Source organism: Zosterops lateralis, assembly GCF_965231275.1.
Source record: "Zosterops lateralis genome assembly, chromosome: 1".
NCBI classification, from domain to species: Eukaryota; Metazoa; Chordata; class Aves; order Passeriformes; family Zosteropidae; genus Zosterops; species Zosterops lateralis.
In genome coordinates, this window is record NC_139762.1 from 81,584,477 (window position 1) to 81,601,672 (window position 17,196).

Genomic DNA, 17,196 nt, shown 5'->3' on the forward strand with positions numbered 1-17,196 from the left:
CTGGTTCCTCAAAGCTCCATCCAACTCGGCCTTTGACATTTCCAGAGCTGAAGCATCTCTGGGCAAACTGTTCCAATGCTTTACCACCCTTACAGTGAAGAGTTTCTTCCTATTGTCTAATCTAAATACACACTCTTCCAGTTTAAAATCATTGTAAAAAATCCCTCTCCAGCTTTCTTGCATTTAGCTACTGAAAGGCTGGAATAAGGTCTCCCTGGAGCCTTCTGTTCTTCTGAGCTAACAACCCCAACTCTCTCAGCCTGTGTTCATAGAACAGGTGCTCCATCCCTCTGATCATCTTAGGCCCATTAGAGGCCCTTCTCTGGACTCAATTCTCCTCTGGACTCAGTCCTCCCCGTGCTGGGGACCCCAGAGCTGGGTGCAGCACTGCAGATGAAATCTCACCAGAGCAGAGTGGCAGAATCCCCTATCTCTGGTGAGACCCCAACTGCAGACCCTGCTGGCCACTCTGCTTTGGATGCAGCCCAGGCTGCTGGGCACTGGCCTGTCTTAGGACTGTGTCCCATTGTTCCCTTACTTGGCAGCACAGATCCTCAATAAGTCCCCATGTCCTGCCTTCTATGAGACTGCCTCCCACTTCCCTGGCCTGGTGAGGGGTTCCAGGCGTGCCCTGCAGCCTGAGACCCACAGAGAGGAATCCCCCTTCCAGAGCAAAGCAAAACCACCAATCTCTATGTGTGAACTTCAGTGGTTATTCCAGAATTTTCTAATGAACACTTCAATTTAGAGAGCAATTGTCTTGCCATCAGAGAAGCTTTTGTGGTCAGGAGGATCAGTGCAGGGACAGATTAAAATACTTCCCAGGATGGAAAAGGAGCACCCAGATGGATGAAGTAAGAATCCTGTTTCAGTTTCTATCCCAGGCCTGAAGGAAACGGTCAATAATCTCCACTTAACAACAGCATTCAACTTAAATTTCCCTTTATTATCTTGTAAAGATTTTCAGTCACTTTGCAACTGGAAAGGCTGTTTAATGCAGACTTTGCAAAATGACTGAAAGCAATAAACAGAGATTATGCTGCGATAAATTTGCAGCATGGCATTGAATTGGTCCAGTTATTAACTGGGAATATGTTATGCTGAGGTAAATATTGGCAAATTCTCCCTTTCCAGAGAAAATGGGTTGAACAGAGTGAAATGTTGTGATGGAGTGATCTCCCCTTGAGTTACAGAGACTAGGTGGTTATCTATGGCTGCAGCAGGGACAGACACAACATCTGTCAGATTTGTGGATTCAGTAGGCTGATAACACTGAATACTAAACTTAAACAAACTAAACAGCAGTAAAGGCAGCTGATAATCACTGACAGCAGCAAGTTGACACTTGAGATCAGTACAGAAGAGCAGGCTTGCTGCAGAATTTAATCCAGAGAAATGGCTTGTAAATCCTTTGTAAATAGATGAGGGGGTATTCCCACAATCCATTCCTGTGAATTAGTGTCTGCTATCAATATCATAAATATTCACATAATATTTCAGTGCAATAATCACCTAAAAATTTTCTTTGAAGATGTCTTAAGATCATCACAAGCCACACTGTAAAAGCTTTCGTTCTTGGATATTTTATTTTTTATTCAGTTTTGGTGTTTCTCTGCAGTATGTAAAAATCAAAAAGATATCACAAGTTGAAAGCACACAGTCCCCATGAATCCATTGTTGTGAGTCTGACAACGCAAAATTGTGAGATATGTTTTTTGGATGAGCTATCATATGCATGGTTAGCATGGAAATGAAAGAAGCAGCAGGCTGCCAGCACTCACGCAACCAGATTTATTACAGCTGTTTATGTCCAAAGATTTCTTTCAGAGTTATTTTGTGAAACCTGCCTGACTCAGGTAGCACATGGTTACCAATAGCTCTTACCAACCTCCACGACCCAAGTTAAGTGATCGTGAAGTGATTATGACAGTCTTCAAACAGTAATTCTGAGTAGCAGAAAGCTCCTAGAAGAAATTACAAGGTTAAGACTTACAAGCTGAAGCCTTGTAACTTTAACAATTGCATTTGTTCACTGATCCTCTGAGTGAAAGAAAAACTGCAGAAAATTCACTTTTCATTATATACTCAATTTTTTTTTCACAAGAATAGTATGACTGAATATCCAAGAGGCTCTTTTCCACACTAGAACTGCTAAAGTGAAGACAGTAATTTTAACACTGCCTGAGGCTTCTCAGCTTTTTGTGGAGTACTTGAGGAATATTTGAGGAGAACAGAGATGTACCAAAGTTTGAAGCTTCGGCTCAATTAACAAAACCTGACTGCTTTCAGAACCACACTGCAACATAATAGGTGCATGGGTTCATGGGTTCACCTGCCATTCAGTTGCAGCTTTTATATTTTAAGGTACAGGAAATGTTATTACTTAATTTATCAGGTTTTGCATGACTCAAGTTTTATGTTGCTAATAAGACTACAGTGGTGTGCAAAGTACTTTTCATTATTTCATTGATAGATCAAAATGCTTATTTAAACAGTGGTGACTCAAAGTCTGGAAAGCATAGGGAGAAAATAAGAAAGGGGAAAATGTCATTCACTGATAGAATTGCTGTAAAAAAATAGAAACCATGAAGAAATGCAAAAGAAATAAATGCAAAGTTGATAGATATATTGCCAAGACCCAAATTTTTAATTTTAGCTGATTTTTGTTTTCTTTTAAAGCAATGCAATCATTTCACTGCAACACAAATATTTAACCCTTTCTACCGTCGCAGAACTCAAAATTATTTTTTCCAAATATTGAACATGTATGTTTCCTATCCTAAAAGTGAATGAAAATGGCTTTATAAGCTTTACCACAAGAATTATGCTTAACACCTCCAAACCTTATTTTTGTAAATCATTGAGAACACCTAACTTCCCAAGCCATATTTAAATCAATCTGGATTTATGCAAATTCTTCTAAGTTTTAAGGATAATTTTCCTTCAGGCTCTCAGCCCAACCTCTTACATGTTGCTTACCAGGAAGTAAAAAGAAGGATATGTGAAGGTAAAACTTCTCGCTGCTCAATATTGAAACCTACAAAATTGTACACTGTTGACTAAGTATCTGACGGCAGATGAGCCTTAACAATTATAGCTGGCAATAAAATAGATTGATCTATTTAAAGGTAATAAAACTAGAACATATTTTAAATCTAGACTTTTCTTTTCCAGTACTCACACTGTATGTACACCTTAAGAAGGTACTGCTCTCTTTAAACTATCCATAGATATTCTGGCATTACCTGTTTCTTCTTCTTGCATTGTCCAAAACTATATCTAAGAAGATAATGGGATCCATTGTAACTGAGTATTTTCATTTGTGTTGCCTTTTCCTGTTGGGTTATTTTTTTTTTTTTTTTTTTTTTTGTTTTGGTTTTGTTTTTTTGTTTTGATTTTGGTTTTGTTTTGGGAATTTTTTTTTGTTTGGTTTGGGTTTTTTTTTGGGGGGGGTTTGTGTTTTTATTTTTATTTTGGTTTCAGTTTTTTTGTGGGTTTTTTTGTGGGTTTTTTTTGGTTTGTTTTTTTTTTTTTTTTTGGTTTTTTTGTTTTTGTTTTTGTTTTTTGTTTTTTTTTTTTTTGTTTGTTTGTGGTTTTTTGTTTTTTGTTTTTTGTTTTTTGTTTTTTTTTTTTTGTTGGGTTTTTTTGCACAGGTCGAAAGCATATGATCCTGTGGAAAATAAAAAAATGCCATAAACTATTCCTCTGATGCTATTCTGCAGAAACAAGCTGGTGATTGATTTTAACATCTGCGCTTGCAAAAGATTGTAGTCCTGTTAAAAGTTAAGATGGAGCTTTTAAAATGTTACTGAAGACAGACAAAATAGCCATGCCCAACAGTGGAGGAAGATTCAGTCTACGATCTCATGCAGACCACACTTCTTTATTACTCCAAATGTGGAACAGACATTGTGGGTAAATTAGTTCTCCCCTGTGTGGGAACAGGAAAGGTGGCCATGGTTTACTTTTACTAAATGAAGGTCAATGACTGATGGCTGGCTTATTTCCCACTCTGTTTCTGCAGTAATCTCACTGAAATTGACAATCTTGGCAAGTGAAAAGGCTGCACCTTTGTATTCATCTTAGATAACTCAGGGCAGACTAGTTCAGCACTGAGGGAACTCCAGGCAGCTTTATGCAGGACTTTATGCAGTAGCATGCCTGACTCTGACAGGGGTCTCTTGTACACACTGGGCAGTCTGGGGGGAAAATCAATGTACAGTCCCTGAAGCATCTCATACTGAAGATGGAATAAGCAACATTTTTGCTCCCTGAAGATTTAATACCAACCCACTAAGTCTATATTGCAGAGGTTTGATTTTTGCATGTATATTTCTATGTAGTTATACCTAATGGGCTCCTACTACCTAGGACCCAGAGCAAGCATTTCATGGAGTTATAAGGTTAACAGGCAAGTACTGATGTGAAGTAAGAATTACACCATCCTTAAACCCAAACCAAACAAAGAACTATGATTATCAGAAAACCTGCTTAGTTCCTTGCTTTTTTCTCTTGAAATAAGAAAAATAAATAGGACAATTAAAATGCAGAATATTGGGTATTTCACTGTTGGTATTTTCCAGTTTACCTAGTGGAATGGTTCAAATTCCAGCCCTCAAGAGCAGTAATAAAATTAACAGCTTTTGGAGGCAAAGGAGAAACTTTCCTGGGGAAGAATATGAAGACATTTACTTCAATAACAAAATGCATATTCAGTCTTTTTATTGTTACCTGTGATCTGGAGAACTGAACCCGGATGCTGACCAGCCTTGCCTCAAGCAGTGCTAACTGCAAGTGCAGCACCCCCGAGCTGCTTGTCTTCATGCAAAGATAAATGGTAGCTCAGAAGTGAAACACAAGAAATTAGTTGTTTATTCAATTCCATACCTTTCATTTTCTCCTCATATTTGTGTTTCCCAAAGATTAAGACAAAAAACATTGAAAAATCATGCAAGTTGGCTTCCCCATTTAAAGAAAATTACATTACCGGCTTGTAAGATAGGTTTTATCCACCCTGCTGTGCATCCTTAGTGACAGGATTCAGAAAACCAAAACAACACCTTTTATTATCTCTCACAAAAGAAGCAATAGATGCAGACAAATAGACTTAAGTCTGAACATCGAAATGCTTTTTGTGCAGCAGGTACATGGTTTTTTGTGCTCACAGCTGGTCTCACGCCTGGTTGTTTTGCCTCAGCACAATCCTGCAAGCATTTATCAAACTTGATACAGACAGTCTGTAGCTATCTAATGGTACTCAGGAGGCATTCTAAAGTGCATCAAAGTTGATTTGCCTTGCTAGTTTGGAATTCCCTACAGGTGATCTTCTGTGAAGACACAATGCTTGGCTTAGGCAGTAGCATATCCACCCTCTTCAGCAAACCATTTTCCTCATAATAAAAGAAAAAATCATGGCTAATTCCATGTATTAATATCCTGATAGGGATTTAAACTCACCTACAACCTGCTGGCTTTTGTTTGTTTGTTTGTTTTGTTGGGGATTTTTTTCTGAATCTTGAAACAGTTCCTATTAGGTCCCCCCAACAGAGTCTTTCCTGAATTAAGGGGCCAAAACAGGACACTATTCTAGATGTGGTCTCAAAAGTACTGAGTAAAGGGTTGCTTCCCTCAACCTACTGGCTGATAATAAAATCCAGGGAATTCTCGGACCTTCTTCACTGCCAGGGGACACTGATATATTTATCTGGGTTCTACCAAGACATTTATATGTTCCTCTGCAGAGCTGCTCTCCACACACTGAGTTTTCTGAGGGAGCTGTTGCTCAGATGCCTGTGAGACATTGCTGAGCTAGGGGGATGTGGTGAGTGATTCCCTTTGCACCATTGATGTGGGGGTGGTTTACCCACCTCTTTCCTTCACTCGTTAAATTGTTGATCTTAATTGATGAATGATAAAAATGAAATTTGGGGTGTTTGTCCTATGATGTGGCAGTGGAGGGCCACCTCCGTGGCTTTCCTTCCTCCCAGACCACCTTGAAGACGGGAGGGGCCCGTTCCCTTCGGGGACGCCGGGCGCCGCGCCCCCCCACCCGGGTCAGAGACGGGGTGAGGGAGCCGCAGCGGAGCCGCCCGCCTCGGCGAGGCTCAGCGCGGGGGGTTCCGGCCGCGGAGCCGCCGGCTCTGCCACCGACAGAGAGAGGGGAGGGAGCCGGCCGCCCCATCCCCCCCCCCGGTTCGGCGCAGAGAAGAGCCCCTGGCCGTCCAGCCGCCATGCAGCCCGCCCGCGGCCGCCGCCGCCGGAGCGGAGGGGAGAGGAGCCGGCCGCCCCCTGCGCCGGTTCGGCATGGAGAAACCGCAGCCGCCACGCGGTCAGCCGCCGCGGCAAGATGAAGTGTCCCCGAGCCGGCCGGACCGCTGCCCCGCTTCAAGAGAAAAAAACCCCCACACCCGCCACGTTCCACCTCCCACCGCACAAGCCCCGGCCCAAACCCCTGCAAACGTTGCCGCCGCTGTGAAGCAGCGTGAGACCGAAACGCCATTGCTGCGGCAGGACCAGCACGCGGCCGCAAAGAGCTCCAAGCGCCCGCCCCAGCTGATCCCGCATGCAAATTAAGGACTCCAAAAGGATCTCGGGATAAAGTTTAACATCAAAAAAACCCTTATCAAATAAAAACCAAGTAAAATTAAAATGGATAAGAACTAATACTCAGCCGTGTGGACCCTAGGGAATCAGAAGAGCTAATTTCTCCGGTTTTGCTTACTAGCCGTAAGTTAAAAAGACCAAACCGGAGATGAGACCACAGGAGAAAACAAAGAACTGTCAGGACTCTGGGGTTGCTTCCCAGCGAGAGCCAGTCCTCCAGCTCTGTTGAATTGCATGCAGCAGAGCTGATAAAGCCCTCCTCCTCCACGGTGACCACGGGCAGCCAAAAACCCCTCGAGCAAATATTAATAAGAGCTGATTAATAAAGGCGTTTATGTAGATTAATATTTTCTCCGCCCATTTTTATTCATAACAATGAATTTCTTCACTTTTGCTCCAGCTGTTCTTGCTGTTCTCTCCCCAGTCCTGCTGGGGGAGAAGGATTGTGTGGTGCTTAGCAGCTGACCAGGGCCAACTCATAACAATTAGATACAGAAATACTGTGGATGGCAGAGCCAAAAGCCTTGCTGAAATTAAGGTAAAAACATATACTGCTGTCTCCTTATCTACAAATTTGGTTATGTTATTCTAAAAGGAATTCACGTGCTGTACCTTTATTAAATCCATGCTGACTTTCCCAATCTTCTGCCCAAAAATGCATTTCAAGGAGACTCACTCCATGATTTTTGCAGAGAAAAAAGAGAGGCCGGTCAATCTGTCACTTCTCTAGTTGTCTTTTTAGTTTGAAATGAAGCTGGTGAACATCTGCTCTCCTTTCAGCCACTGGAGATCTTCCCCACTTTATTCAGTACTTCAAAGCAGCCTGTCCAGTCTTGTGGGTCTGAATGAATCGATCTCAGGTGACTCCTGATCCACTGTTGGCAGTTCCTTCTCTTTAAGGAGAGAGGACTGGAAGACATTGCTGCTGAAGATTGAGGCAAAACAGCAACCAAATATCTCCACCCAGTGTGTTTCAAAAGGCACTAGAGCACCTGCCCTAGTCAGCAATGGGCCATGTTTTCTTTGATCAGCCTTTTACTACTGATTTAAGGTTTTTTTGATGCCCTCACCATCACCTGTGAGTGTTAATTCCTGATGCTCTTTGATGCCCTGTATAGCATTCCTGTATGAGTGGGAAAGGTCTCTAAAATCCTCCTTTATTGATTGTTTTTCCAGAAAAACAAATCTAGCACACATTTTAATAGATAAAAGCAATGAGAAAGCAGTGGGAAAGGAAATAGAATGAAAGACAACCAAATGAACTCAAATGCTAAAATGCTAACAAGTCAAACTTCTATGTGCATCCAAGAAAATTAGAAGTGTAAATAACTTAGCTGCATTGAAAAATATTTTGAATTTCTGATATGTATTTATTTTGGGGAGAGAAGAAGGACCAATGTTCATAACAATTTCCCAGACAGGCCCAGAACTACAGCTCCCAAACCCTTTCACTGCCTAGCTTCTGAGTCCTTGCTGCCAGTGTTAAATGGCCATTGTTAAACATTACAATTAAGCCATAAGAAGAAGCATAAATCCAAGTTTGGACCAAAATGACCAGTCTTGGAAAATAAGTTGCTGCTCTAAAACATTTTCAAAGTCATTGATGGTTTGGTTGGGGTTCTTTTTTTTGTTCTTTCATCTTATTAACAGCAGTATCTGCAGTTACTACAAAAGATAATACCTATTAAAAAAAAACAACAATAAACACAATCAAGATTGATGAATCTTCTTTATAACATGTGACTTAGCAGCTACATGAGGAATTTGCCTTGCCTTCTGTTGGAGATCAAACCTCCCATAGATCAATATATAAGATTTCTGCTACAAGGGTTTTAAGAAGCTATTTAAGGCCTCAGCTGAAATATATCATAAATCAAGAAATCCATCTGTCATTGCTTCTGAAATGAAGCTAATTCTACCAGCCAAAAATGATAAATAGAAGTGCTTGAGGTTAAATTTGTTAAACAGTCTCTAGACTTGCAATCATTTTCAGCTCTTCTAAAATGGTTCTGAACTTAAATCAATGGAGAGCCTCATTTTGCTCTTGCTCCTACTGTTTTATTTTAAAGCAATCTTTTACTTACTTTTGAACATTGCCATGATACTTTCAACTCTACTTACAAAGGTCATCCCAATGGGTAGCTCTTTATTTGCTCTCTCTCTGTATGATGTAGATGCTGTTGAGCCATGTCCTCAGGAGCAGAAGAATACAACCACAAAAATAAAAAGACAAGAACTAGCTATAGTTTCTGTGTTCTTTGTCTGACCCACTCAGGGAAAGTAAAACTGGGAGAACAGAGTAGAAGAGTATAAAGTTAATGGCAGATAAATAGAACAGACAGAATGCAAAAATTTGCAGAAATTAGATGTCGGGTATCACGTAGGCTAGAACACAAACAGCAGAAAACAATGGATCTCAGCAATAATTATTCACCATGACACAATGAGGATGGCACACTGCAAATAATGTGTTTAGTAATCTGTAATAAAGACACAATGGATTTATTGTATGCTTCACCCTTAACATCATCGTTTTTTCACCAGTGATTTCACAAAAAAGACTTGAGTTACAGAGAGGTTGTGCCACACACTCATGATCTAATTTAGGACATAAGAACTGCATACTGGCATCCAAATACAAATTTCTGCTCATTGACAGTATCATTTGTTCAGAAGTTCCATCCCTGTTATCTTCTGATATTCATATTTTGCCTTATTTTAATTAGAGTAACAATTTCCTCTAAAGCAATTAGAACATTTCCCCCTAGGAGATCTGTGCTGTCCTTAGTTTTCTTCTTTCTATAAGATAACATCAGACAACATCTTTTAACATCACACAGGCTGCTATTTCCAGAAGCATTTTGCCCTTTTCATCACTCCCCACCTTGAAGGCGACAGGCATTATAAACACCACCAAAATGTTTTCTCTAGTGCTGCAACTGCCCATGGCCCAGGCAATGCATGATCAATGATGATGTATTTGTGTAACATGTTAGGAGTGTTTGAGGAGTGCAGGAAGCTGTTGATATCCTCAGCAGTGTGTGACATGGGGAAACACTCTCCCAAAGAGGTCACAGAAATCACTGAGGGCAGATGCCCATAGCACTTCCCAAAACAGTATCTCACCAGGAACATAAGCTGGCCAGAAAGAACACATCCTTCAAAGCAGGTGACTAACCGTGTTTGTTCAGCACATTTCCCATATTGCTGACTTTGGTGGAATTTTTATCTAACTTCAGCCACAAATTAAAGCTGACTGCAAGACAGCAGAGTCCACAGCACCTGACAGCAGTGAAAGCATCCTCTGCATCCTCAGAAAATAAGTCCACCTGTGACAGAACTGCCTTTACTGTATTCCTCTGCTACAGTTTGCCAGCAGAGATAAACTGGGCTGTCTGTCTCAGGAAAGCCACTGTGTTTACTCTGAACAATCCAGCCCATGAATCACAGGCACTCTGTCAAGGAATATTCTCAGCCCTAGCATGCAACAAGGAGACAAAAAATCTGAGAATGAAAACCATGTATACTGAAACCCAATACTCATTATACCTGCTTTAATGATCCCTCCCTTCCTTTCTTAAAAAAAGGCTGATGAATATGCCAAGGGCAGATTTACAGCAAGAAAAATCTGTGTATGCTACATTGATCATTGATTGCTTATTTGCTGGCTTGTCTGGGGAATGAATTACACACACACACCCCTGCATGGGTGGTGATAAGAAAGAGGATTCACACACGTTCTCCTGTCATCTTCCTCACGACCAGTGCTGGAGGTGTGTATATCATGCACTGTATTTTTTGTTTCCCTTGACAGGGCATTATTTGAACCTGGAATTAAACAAAGCCAAAGGATGAGATGGCTATCTCCATCATATTCACTAGGAGTTTACCAGTGCTAAAGAAAACAATAATATTCCACCCCTTTATACTGAATGCTCTGTCAGAGAAAAAGGACATATCCTCTCCAGAGGACAACCCAGAGTCTGAAGAAATTGCCCAGTATGAGTTCAGAGACAAAAAAACAAAAACAAAAAAAAAAACAAAAAAAAAAACAACAAAAAAAAACCAAAAACAAACAAACAAAAAAAACCCAACCAAAACAACAACAACAAAAACAACAATTAATTAAGAGACAAAGAGAGTATTCTATTAAAAATGGGGATTTTATAGCAATTATTTCTGAAATACAAAGGAAAATGTTTTTGCATTGTTGGCTCCTGGCTGCTTTACACTTTATTGCAATGGAAGTGCCAGAAAAGAAGGACAGAATTCCAGCCTTGATGCTGCCATTGGAATTATTGCTGTAAACCAGAAAATCATACTGTCTACCTTGCACATCAGTGTTACAAGCAAATATCAACCATTCTCTTCAGATGCCTTAGAAATTACCTGGATCTCTTTTCTGATCAAAGTTGACTGTTCTCCAGTGCTGCAGAGCCTCAATAAATGACTCAAAAAATAGCAATGTAATCATTCCTTGCACAAGCCCAGCGGTAAAAGTATAAAACAAAATGTGGTTTATTAGGCCAGCTGGCATGTATACTTTGTCTTTCTGAAGCCTGCATGTACCCGTTTTTTGCAGCCTGACTCACAGTCAAACAGTTTATTTTTAATTTAGCTCTGCTGGGGACAAACTTCCCCAGATGTACTGAATTGCAGAAGTTCATACTATGCCTTGAATATTTTCTTTTAGGAGATTAATCTGGCTTTGGACTGAAGCAAAGCAGGAGCACAAATCACATGCAGTCACATACCAGTGCTTAAGATGCTGTGCTGAAAATCTTATAATGGAAAAATACTGTTGAACTTCAACACAGAACTTTTATTAGGAAACAAATGTGGTAATTTTTAAAGCAATCATCAGGGAAAAGGTTCTACTGCATAGATAGCAGCAGTGGTCCATTAAATCTCCAACCCATCCCTTCTAAATATGTGTAATATTGAACATTTGTGAAAGCACAAAATGTCAGGAAAGCAAAAGACCACAGATATCACACAATTCTGTAGATACCAGAGGCATCAACAAAAAAGCTCAGGCTCCCCAGTGTGCAAGCTTTGGGTAACCTCTACAGGACTCCCTCCTCATCTGCAGGTTTCGTGGGGGAGTATCTTTTCAATGTCTGAAGCCTATGTCCGAAGCTATCTAGGTAAAACTACACCCATGTAAGAGAGGTGCTAGGAGACGTAAATTGGAGACAACACATGAAAAGGTCACTTTCAAGAGAGATTCCTGTTGGCCCTGTGCTCTAGACTGTCAGAGCCCCCTACTAAAAAGGCAGCACACTCATCTTGATGTCTATCAAACACCACTGCACTCCCAGTTCTCCAACATCTGCCAACTTGCTGAACCTGCACTTGCCCCGTTGTCCAGGGCATTGAAGGAGGTGCTAAACAGGACTGGACCCAATATTGTCCCTCGGGGCACTTCAGTGACAGGCATCCATCCAGTTGAGCTAATCTCTAGAGACCAGCAGTTCAGCCAGTTTTCAAGCCACATCATCGTTATTTCTTTAGACACAATTTCTTCAGTAGGACAGGGGTAAAATCCATATTATAACTGAGCTCCAATGATTTCCACTGCTCTGCCCTGATTCAGCAAGCCAGCCCTTCTATTTCAGAAGGCGATTACATCTGTCAGTTGCTATTTCCTCACCGTCCATGGCGACTAATCCAGATCACCAATTTCCCCTTAGAAATGGTTTCCAGGAGGATTTTCTCTATCACATTCCCAGGGAACAAGGCAAAGCTGACCTTATTCAGATCTTCCTTGCGGTTCATCTTGAAGTGATATTTTCTTTCCTCCAGCCCTTAGGAATCTCTCCTGGTTGTCATGACCTTTCAGACATACTCTAGAGTGGACTCACAATCTGCATGTTGAATACATAAATAGAAACACTGGATAATAACGTACTCACAGAATACAGATTCTCTCATTCCCCTAAATTTTTACAGCAATGTCAGTTGATTAAAATGAAACTCTACAAAAGCCTTTATAAATTAGTGAGATTAATACGAACAAGATCAGTTGTCTTCATGTTTGAAAGCCTCTAGCATGCTACAGGCACCGTAAAAAACGATGAATGAGAGAAATAAATATTTCTACCACATCAGTAGAGCAGTTTGCAGATTTTATGCCCTCCTTTTTATTTACCATTTGTGCATTCATAACTTTCTTTTTTCTCTGAAAAACAAAAAAACTATATTCTTTTGATACCAATAAATGGAGGAAACTACCTGGAAGCTATTTTTTCTTGGAAGCATTCATTTGACCTTTTCTGCATTAAAGTTTGCACATATTTTATTAGTATATAATAGCTGTGTAATACATAGCTGTGTAAACTGAAGGACACAATTATCCAGACAGGCATTTCAAAATATGTCTTATCTGTAAAGCAAAGACAAAAACCGTATGCAGATCTTGGCAACACATAAATAAATAAACAAATAAATAAATAAATATATTTGAAGATGTAAATATATATATATATATATAATACTTGGATATATACGTGCATGTATATAAAGACAAATAATATGTTTTACATACCCCATTAAAAAAAGAAAAAGCAAAACAACTACAAACTGCTGAGAGAATTATTATTCCCATTGCCTAAGGGCAATGAAAGTTCTGAATGGACTTTGGTAGGAATTTTAACAAGCATGAAGAATGTTTGCATTTACTTTAAAATGCAATACTCTCTGTGTGCAAAATTATAAGAGCCTTAACAAACTTGCCCATGAGTAGAAAAATATAGCCATTTCTACTTAGGAACTACCTTTCTGTTTGGGAATTTTTCAAAAATAGTTTAAAGAAATATCAGTGTGTTCTGCTTGTCATAGGAATAGATATTTTAAAAATGAATGTGTGTGAAATTTCTGGGCACCCAATAATTCATTTTAAAAAGATTACAGTGTTCATTTCTCCCCCTTTTATTTGTCTTTGATCTAGCTGTTCTACACAAGGAAAATCTAAAAAAAAAAAATTACTACCATTAAGCTGTCCTTCTGGCAGCAATGTGTCCACTGGCAGCAATGCCACCCCTTCCAAACATGCTTAGGAACTGTAACATGAAAAAAAGTGAAGGAGATTCTACCTTTAAAACAGTGTCTTGCAAATGCAACAAGCTGATATTTGACTGTAGTTTTGGTAGCTCATATACTGCTCCTTTCAGAACTCAAAAAGGTGATATAAAGACTGGTTTATCTACAGGAACCTGTTTCCACCATAAGAAAGAGAGTCCAGTATTGTATTAGTCTCAAAGTAGTGATCTGTAAGAATCACAAGCAGGGAGCTGGCATTTATCTGGAAAACAGAGGAGGTTTTACAGAATGTACAGATGCACACAGAAATGCCTTTTTCAACGTCTGCCTCCACCCAAAAACACTGAATAGTCACAGACCCATAATTCTGATTCAGTTTGGTTTCATGTTCATAAATCAAGAGCAAGTGACACCATTTTCTCACAACATGTGAAAAACTGAAAACATTGAGGAGAAAGTACGGGAAGTGGCTCCTGATCTTCCAGCAAGTTACCAAAAATGCATTAAAAAAAAATAAAATAAGGAAACCAAATCAATCATCCATGCAATTGAGTTAAAAGCAGATTAGAAATTAATATTCCTGACTGATGGAGCTCTAAAAAACTGCTGTTTTCAAACCAACAGTATAACCTCTTCTTTTTTAATAAGCACAATTGGCTTGGAATGCTTTGTCAACGTGACAAACCTTTTCTACCACAAGTGAAGCATTTATTCAAATGCTAATGAAAGTGAATGTAATTTGTAGTGGTGCTGAATCAACTTTTCAAGACTGTAATTTTCATTTCTATAGAACTCTGATTCTTTCAACATAAAATATATTTGAATAGGGTTTTGAGACTAAACAAATTGATACACTGTTTTTTCCATCAATTTAAAAGCATTTTGATTTCTTTATGCGAGGCAACTCTCATAATACTAAGCAGTTTATTTTTACACACTTTCTTCAATTAGAGAACACACTCTCAAAATTAATCAAAATCATCTATAGCTCTTATATTAAACCACTGTTATCAAATAGCACAATTTTAAGATCTAAATCAATTGTTCATAATACTCTGCTAATGTAGATTAATCTCTTATTTACCACAACTGACCAGGGCTTCTGGATCATGACTCTCAGCAATGTAATATTCTTCCTATAATCATTAGCAGGCATGCAGTGATTCTCCCATTTTCATTCCCCCATGACACTCCAAAACCCATAAAAGGTTATACAATTGTACTGAAATTATTGTTGCTATTTATTATATATTCACTCTCATGCCTGAAACTGGAGTACTGGATTCAGTGTTGGTCTTCCCAACCTAGACGATGCGTAACTGCAGTGAATGAAATGGACCCATGTAAGGAGCAGAGATTAATCTGAAGTTGTCAGGTTAAGATGCAGAATGACAGAACTACTCAGGGAAGTTAAAAAACAAAAGGTCCCTTTTATACAAAGGGCATCCAGTGAACCTGAGACACTAATAAATTGGTTGTGCAAAGCCATTCAACATACCAAACTGCTAAATGAATAAATATGCAATGAGAACATCAATTTTTACATTATAGAAAATAAAAATTGCAAGCATATGACTTTGTGGGAGCCATAAAACTCAAAGCTGAGTTACAGGCAGGTCATTTCATTTCTGCTGCTGTAAGTGTTCTTTTATTCCTCTTTTAAAAAACTCAGCTACAGAATAATGGACTGAATAGGTCTATTTAGTACAATTCATCACTACCTAGACCTGCTGTTGAATATGTACATTCAAACAGAGTATTTGTGAGTCAGATAAATTTAAAATCATCTCTGGCATGGTGTTGACCAAGGTTTTAAAAATCACAAGGTCTTCAGAAATAGGCACCTGATAGGCTATCTGCTATGGACACTACTTTAGCCAAGCTTGGAGCCTAACAAAATATTTCTATCCTCAACAGCACAGAAATATTATCATCTGGGAAGCAGGATTAACAAGGATACAGCACAACATTCAGATAAAACATGCAGTGTTTTTCCATATGGTTTATGTGACAACACATCTTTGTATAGTATGAGTAATTGCTATTAGGCCACATAAAATATTACTGCTGGAAAAGAATTTGCATTACATTCAGGGCAGGTTTCAAAAAAGATGGCATTTTCAGACTACGAAATACAATACTGTAACTAAGGGCAGTGAGAAACTGGCTAATGGAAGAGTCTACATCAAACCCTCAGCAGCCATAAACTGAAGTATTCCATGCATCTCCTGCCCTGTACAGCAATATGAATAAAGGCAAAGAACAAACAGGAAACTCAAGAACACCTAACAAGCAGAAAAAAGGTGGCTTTTTAAATTGAATACATTGGAACAGTAACACCTTCACTGTAATGATCTAACTAGCTGAATAAAAAACTGAACAACATAACCTGCCCAGTAAATGCTCTTAGAAGTTTTAATGAAAACCAATTATTGCTGTGCACTATTAAAAACTCCTAACAATTTGAAAACACAAGATAACTATATTAAAATAACTACAGAGGAATGAAGGGGTGAGGAAGACACTTCCATCAGAAGAAATCATCACATGGACAATTCTGTTGGGCAAGGAAGACAAATCATTTTGCCCCATTAATCTCCCTAAAAGCAGGACATATCTGAAGCTAACACCTATCAGTGGGTGCAGTTCATGGAAACAACAAAAAACACACCTTGTCAAAAAACCAAGAAAACAAACATCCAAAACCCTATGAGATGACTTCACACATTCCTGAGTGTAAGTAGCAGCTGATGTGTTAATTATCAGCTGTACAGCTACACTGAGAGTGACTGGAGAGTAAAAAGGATGTCATGGGAGTAAGGAATAGCTCATGACATTGCAGAACCTCTGTTTATTGATATATATATATATACACACATGAGCAGTCATTTGTAAAACCAGGGCTAGGGGGAGCAGACACAAGGCCTCTGCTACAAAATCAGTGTTGTGAGTTCACACATATTGAAATGTACACATTCCCATACGTGGCCTCATCTTCAGATAAACTAGATGTAAACAAAACACTACATTTTGGCAAATATAGCCTTGGGGGGGGGGTTATTTTAAATCACATTTAACAGTCTACTATTTCAGGGATAAAACTGGGGACAAGAACATTCCCTGGTATACACATATATGCCAGTCTGTATCAGGCAGTGATCTGAGCTGGGAGGCTTTGTTCATTTCCTACTTTACTTTAGGCTCTCGGACAGAATAACATAAGTACTGAAGACAGAAAAGAAGAAACTTATGAGCATAATTCCTAATTACAGTTCTGGTAAAACCTACTTTCTCTTTAACTAATACTCTTATTCCCTATTTCCAGTTCCAAAAGTAAAATTGGAACACAGTTAAGCCAAGAACTGTGGCTTTGGGGCTCAATTTCCAAAGGAAACAAGCAGACAGCAATACACTACACACTCCCCAGGACTGATTAAAAATAGGAGGAGGCTTCTGTATGAAACAGATTCAAAAAGCATAGCACACCAGTTGATATTGCTCTCTTCACAAAGTTGGGCAGAACAAGTATTGACAGAGGACAAGCCAATTTTA